The sequence below is a fragment of the Rana temporaria genome, chromosome 2 (assembly GCF_905171775.1).
Source record: "Rana temporaria chromosome 2, aRanTem1.1, whole genome shotgun sequence".
Lineage (NCBI taxonomy): Eukaryota > Metazoa > Chordata > Amphibia > Anura > Ranidae > Rana > Rana temporaria.
The window spans coordinates 133297170-133304514 of NC_053490.1; the positions used below are offsets into that span (position 1 = coordinate 133297170).

General features: G+C 46.5%; 1 pseudogene; it reads right to left on the reverse strand.

Moving 5' to 3' along the window:
• Positions 1-6877: 6877 nt before the first annotated feature.
• LOC120929948 lies at positions 6878-7008 on the reverse strand (annotated as a pseudogene).
• Between the last annotated feature and the right edge of the window lie 337 nt (positions 7009-7345).

The window sequence follows — 7345 nt, forward strand, 5'->3', positions numbered from 1 at the left end:
CTAGGAGCCAGCTAAAAAGTTAGGTGCCATTTATTTTTATTTTTTTGGTATGACTCAGTGAGAAGCCCCAGTGTCGTTTCTAGGGTTGGTATCACCCTCCTCTACCAACTACAGACCCCCCTTTCTCATTAAAGACCACCCCACTAAGTACAGACCCCCCTCCCGCAGTATAGATCCCCCTCATTAAATACAGACCCTGCTCCCGCAGTATAGATCCCTCTCACTAAATACAGACCCCCCTCCCGCAGTATAGATCCTTCTCACTAAATACAGACCCCCCCTCCCACAGTATAGATCCCTCTCACTAAGTACAGACCCCCCTCCCGCAGTATAGACCTCCCTCACTAAGTACAGACCCTGCTCCCGCAGTATAGATCCCTCTCACTAAATACAGACCCCCCTCCCTCGGTATAGATCCCTCTCACTAAGTACAGACCCCCTCTCCTGCAGTATAGATCCCCCTTACCAAGTACAGACCCCGCTCCCGTAGTATAGATCCCCTCACTAAGTATAGATCCCCCTCCTGTAGTATAGATCCCCATCTATCAGTGTAGATCCCCCTCCATCATTGCAAACCCCCCTCCATCAGTGCAGCCCCCCATCATTGCAGCCCCCCCCCCCCCCTCCATCAGTGTACACCCCCCTCAGTGCAGACCCCCTCCATCAGTGCACCCCCCATCAATGCAGACCCCCTTCAGTGCAGACCATGCCCCTCCATCAGTGCAGACTCCCCCCTCTTCCCTCCCATGGTGCCCCCCAAGCACATGTCTATTTGGATTACATTAAAAAAATTACAGACCATCCGTCCTGATAGATGATTGCAGTAGGAGTACTAAAAGTTGAGTTAATGATCTGCTTGTGACCTGCAATAATTTGTATCTATGCTAGTCCTCCGAATAGAGGCTATGATCGTTTCTCCCCCTCCCCCTCTCTTTTTTATTTCTGTACACCCTATTTTTTTTTTGTCTTGAAAAATTTAATAAAAAAACTATTGGAAACGAAAAAAATTACAGACCTCAGAACAGCGCGGGATAGGCAAAGCGGAATGTGTCTCTCGGACTCCCTCCTCCTCTTCCGTAAACAGAGAGGAGAGGGAAGCGGCTTCGGTCCGCTCCGTTGTGCGCTGTGTAGGGGTGAGGATTTTGTGGCACGCAGTGTTAGCAAGCGGTGCCACTGCCCACAGGTGTCACCCGGTGCGGCCCGCACCCCCGCCTGACAACGCCTTTGAGAAGAACCTCTTCTCCCGTGCTCAACCCCTCTCATTCAGCCAGAGGAGCAGGGCGCTCTGGTGCTGGGAAACCACTGACTCTGGATCCCCGATGTACTTGAGCCGCTTCCCGCAATACCCTGGGACAGGGTGACCGCAGCAGTGGGGATGACAGGCCACGAGGATCCCCAGCTGGACTTCACTCTGCTGGCCATTCGTTCCTCCTGTCGTGTCGGCCGCTGCTGTGCCGCTCTCTTCCTGCGCCACCCCCGCTGCCACCGCTAATCATGTTCCTGGCCAAGACCCCGTAACTCGCCCTGTAGCAGAGGCACCTGTTACTGATCAAAGCCCAGGCGCCATGACGACCTGGCGCCTGGGATTTGTCGAGCCCTGCCATACACTGCAATTTTAACAAAATTATAAAAATTATATTAGGCAAGAGCCTGTTTAATTTCCAAAAATTTTAAATAATTGTTCAAGTGCGTATTCCTATGATCTATTTTTCCGAAATCTCGAGTTGTACAGAGATTGGCCAATCAGATTGCATAGTGCATGACCATCTTAAGTGCCAAATTTGGAATGTAGATGTGCCATGACCCACTTATATTTTCATAAGTGGACACAAGAACCTACATCTCCAGATACATACTTGTGCAGCACAGTTAGCACTTTCATCTAGCAGCAAAAAGGGTTTCTGGTTTGAATCCCACCCGTGACACCATCTACCTGGAGTTTACATGTTCTCCCTGTGCCTGCGTGGGTTTCCTCACACAATCTAAAAACATGCTGTAAATCGTATCCTGTCTAAATTGGCCCTAATATGTATGAATGTATGTTAGGGACCCACACAAACACCACCCCATGTTATATAAAAAAAAAAGTTTTCCTTAATTTGTAAATAACTATCATCTCTTCCTCAGAGAACTTAGCAGCAGTACAAGCAACTTCCCGTAGGGGGCGTGATGTCATTCCTGTAAAGTCCCTGAATATGTTCAGACCAGCCCAAATGCATTTTACACACCAAAAGGCCCAGGAAAAAAGCAAAGTCCCTGAGCATGCCCAGCCCAGCCCAGCCCAGCCCAAATGCATCTAGCACAAAATAAGCCACCCCCTGTCCAAAATTAAGCACATCATCCAGCATGCTACTAAATTAGAGATGGGACAAACACCCCCCAGGGGGGCAAACAAAGAGCCTAACATGGGCAAAAGTTAGACAACAAATACCATTGCAGTCTATGGAAACGGACTTGGTAATTTTGCTAGTCCCCACTTGGCTGCCTTATCTTCTAGTTATTGGCCTTTAAATGGGTATCGGGGCCCAGGTCCTACCCTAGGGGACATATATCAATGGCACCAATTTGGAGAACCCCTAAAATGAAGGGCCAGTTCACACCACATGCAGTCCAGTGCGTTTTTTTATGCCTCAATGGCATAGTTCACACCATTGCTTGCAGTTACAGTGCCTTCCAGAAAATAGAGTAGAACATGCTGTATTTTTCCTGCACTGGAACGCTGTAAAATGCAAAAAAAAAATGTATCATAAACGCACAGGAACGCATCATAAACGCACATGTAGAAAAGCATCTGGACTGCGTTTCTTTAGTGAACTTTCCCCAAAGCTATTAACGTGGGGGTACTCTGCCTGCAAAGTGGTGCATCTTCAGCATGTATCCAAAATTTTAACTCCAAAAAAAAATTGTATGCCCCCCCAATACATACAAGGCCATTTGGGTCTGGAAAGGCTTAAAATGAGAACCCCAACATGAAATACTAACCCCTCTCATGCACTAACAAACCCCTAGCCAAACACAGCAAGCCAGCTAATGAAAGGGGGTGGATGCTTAGGGGCAGGAGGGTCTCGGGCGACCCAAAAGTAGTTTGGATTAGTGAAGGCAGCTCACAGCTTTTGGAGAATGGAGTGGTGGAGTGTAGAGTTCCCCTTTAAAAGCAAAAAAAAAAGCTAGAAGAAAACATATGCATTAGAAAGGGGGAGACAAGAGCATTGGAGAATGAAGTGTAGCGTTCCCCTATAAAAGCCCAAAAAAAAAAGCCCAAAGAAAACATATTAGAGGGGGAAGGTTAAATGCCCTTTTATGAGAAGCTAGAGTAGCGAGAGTCTTTTTACATAATTTTAAGAAGGTACATGTAACATGTTAACAACGTAACACGCTAACATGACCTGTGTGCAAATATCCGTAAAAAAAGTCATAAAAGTGAACCAGCGTAAAAAAAAAAATAGGCAAGTTTAGAGGTGCGCCTGTTCAGCCCACGCAAATGCATTTACGTTACTTGACATTTACTACGATTTTGCCAGCGATTTTGCCAGCGCAGTAATCCAATGCTTTTGTGCACAAATAGACCTCACGCAGTTCTAAACGTACTTGCAGGCGCAGCAGGCTTGTTACTTTCACATTCTATTTTGGGCATATTTGTTACTTAGGCAGTTGTTATTATACTTCCTCACATCACCCCACATCACCCCATAATAATGGCACTTCCAGCTTCTTTTTATTTGGATTTGAAGATGCTGTGCGCCAGGTCCAGAGTGGCGCACTGATCGCCTCCTCCGTGCGCCGAGATCACTTTAGTAAATGGGGAATAGCGCTGCGTTACCGACGCAAACATTTAGCAAATATCTAAATGGCCATTGCGCCTCGGCGTGCGCCGCAACTCAAGGCGCAAACGGTTCGTAAATCAGCCTCAATATTTTTTACTTTTTGCTATAATAAATATCCATTTTATTTGTTTTAACTATTTTTTTTCTCAGTTTAGGCCAATATGTATTCTTCTACATATTTTTGGTAAAAAAAAAACGCAATAAGCGTATATTGATTGGTTTGTGCAAAATTTATAGCGGCTACTAAATAGGGGATACATTTATAGCTTTTTTTTTTTTTTACTAGTAATGGTGGCGATCTGCGATTTTTATTGTGACACTTTTGACAGATTTTTGGGCCATTCACATTTATACAGCGATCCGTGCTATAAAAATGCATTGATTGCTGTATAAATATGACTGGCAGGGAAGGGGTTAACACTAGGAGGCCATCAAGGGGTTAATGTGTTCCCTAGGGAGTGATTCTTACTGTGGGGGGAGGTGACTGACTGGGGGAGGTGACCATCGGTCTCCTCTCCCTGACAGGATGTGGATTTGTTTGTTTACACACACAGATCCATGGTCCTGCTCAGTCACTGGGCAATCGCGGGTGCCTGGCGTACATCGCGGCCGCCGGGCACCTAGTGGCTTGGGAAGGTGTGACGTCATATGATGTTCACCCAGAACGAAAGACTCATCGTCCCACCGTCATATGACGGCGGGCGGTGGGCTAGTGGTTAAGGGACCAGAATCAAAAAAAATTTGGGGGGTTAACAAACGCAATACATGCTCAATTGGGTTGAGATCAGGTGATTGACTCGGCATTGCAGAATATTCCACTTTTCCTTCAAAAGCTCCTGGGTTGCTTTTGCAGTGTGTTTCGGATCATTTTCCATCTGTACTGTGAAGCGCCGTCCAATCAACTTTGCTGCATTTGGCTTAATCTGGGCTGACAGCATATCTCTAAATACTGCAGAATTCATCCGGCTGCTTCTGTCTTCTGTCACATCAAAAAAAAAACAGTAACGCAGTGTTCACAGCGTCTCCCCACAGGGATGTAATGCCTGACTAACTATCCCCAGACTAACTAATTGTAATGGTGCCACATTCCAGAAGAGAATGAAAAAACTAGAATTATGGACAGGACTTTAGTGGAGGCACAGTACAAACAAAAGTTTATAATACAACATACAAAAGTTTATTACATATAATATTCAGATGAAAATTCATACAAACAGCAAGCAGATGAAAGGATGAACAAAGTAGAACCATCTCCATTCATGAACGAAGCATTGGAACCCAGGAATGTAGGCATCCCTACGCGTTTCAACTGACAGATTTCTCTTCTAGATCAGTAGTCGTGCACGTTCGCATTCTTTTCTCTGACTTCCAGGCGGCACACTACGTGCTGACACTGCTGCATCCGTCCGATGCACACACTGCGGGTTCTGTCGCAACCGAATATGACGTTTTCGTCTACTGGAAGTGGCGTAATTTCCCATGGTATGAGGTGGGGGAAACCAGGCGCCTGACGAGCATGCCACACATGTCTACAGTGTGTTCCACCATTTTTTTCTATATAGCCTATGTTGATTGGTCAGATGTTTTTTATTAGGTGTACTTGAGCACATGCTCAAATCCCACCCACTACATTACTGCTTTATTAATGGGAATTGATGAGCGTGCTGCACATCTCTGGAACCTTCCAACATGTTTGTGACATAGAAGAATTGTTTGCTTTACTGGGGTAAGCTAGCCCTGCAGTCTTGCTCTTATTTTTGTTATGCTTTTATATTAGTGTCACTATTTGATTAGTTATATTTTCCTATTTGTTTTTTTAATGCGGGTAACAATTACTTCCTTTGCACTCTCTTTGACAATCAATGGTTGCCTAATTATTTACAACCTTTATAGGGACCCATCAGGAGAAGGATCCTATGACTGCAAGGCATTTTGTGGCATCCTCTACCGGCCCCCTTCCATTTCCCTACTCCCCAGTAGTATTATAATTATTTGTTTGGATATATATAATTCTTATCCATTATCAAGTATGTGTCCTCTGTATTTTTTTAATGCCATATTTCTAAACCTTAACTGTCCATATATGTGCTTTAGAAGAAATTTATGGTATCTGCCCTACAATGTTTTTTCCCGTTCTTTTTCAATGATGCTTGATATATACCAAGCGTTTACTATACATTTTTTTTCTTTTAAAAGCCTGTGGCATGCAAAACACAACCCAAAAACTCCACCCGGTGCAGAGAAAAATGTGCACACACATAAAGAGTGAAATCACAAAAAACTGCGACGGGTGCATACGTCAGTGGTCCTCCGAAGAGGACCCGTCTCTGATCCCCCGGGGCGTTAGGCTCCTGACAGGGAAAAGAGTTACTGTGGTCCATACAGCCGAAGCTATATGGACCCATCTTGGTCCAAGCAGCCGAAGCCACAAGGACCCAACATCCTCGGAGGGACTGCCGAAACAGAACCCTCCTCGGTGAGGCTCCCCCGAAGGGAGACCCCATGAGAGCCGGCGAACTTAGCCAGAAGGTAAAGTGACCAATGTGCAATACATTGGCCGGCCCTCCGGCCAGGAAACAAAAATTCCTCTGGTCCTAGCCAAAAGGCCCGGCCCTAGAGGCAGGTGTGAAAAGTGTGTTGTGGAGATCAGTGACCTGAAGGTGCCACACGATGAGTACCCCTCAAACACTCGTGCAATGTATGGCACCCCTGGACTGCCACTCCAGGGGCACAATCTCCACGGGCTTTTCAACGGTCCCTAGCCCCCGGTCCGGACCGGCGGCACCCTTCCCAGCCAGGAAGGTGGGAGAAGAGGTTGGGGAGAACCCACCTAAGCAGGCTCTACCCACAACCCCTATCTCTCCCACCTAATCACATTCTGGAAGTACTACCCGCTCCTTCCCGGTTAAGGGAGAAGCAAGGGTTCCCTCCAGAACAACTGACTGGGGCAGATACCACCAAATCCAGGCCAACGGCCAGGGACCTGGCTTCTTGGCTTCGACCTCATGCCTCTCTGTCCCGATCAGAAGGCTTCCACCTCCACGCCAACAGGCTTAGCGTCTGCCGACTGCCATCCCTTTCCCCCTGCCACAGGGTACCGGGGACAGTCAGCTTAGCACCACCTATTGGCAACTGATAAGAACAGATACTACACTTGATCTTAGCCAAAAGGCCGAGAAGCGTTTACTATACATTAGGTCACTGTCCCTTGAATTGCTCTCTGGCTTTTGGAACATTTGGAGATATTCAGGTGTCTGCACATATCCATACTGCAATCTACATATAGTGAGTTGTAGATCTGAGTTGAAATCTGTTCATTGCATTGTTCAAAAGAAATCCCTGATGGCTTTTACTTCCTCTTTTTCCGCCTGCAAAGTAAAAGCATAATGGGCTAGCCCATTATGTTGCACTTACCTGCAAACGAAGCCCGCAATGTCCCCAAGGTCCCCGCTGGTGGCCGCGTCTATCTTCACCCCTCTTCCTTCCGGGGCTGTGGAAGGGTTTACAACCACTTTAAGTAG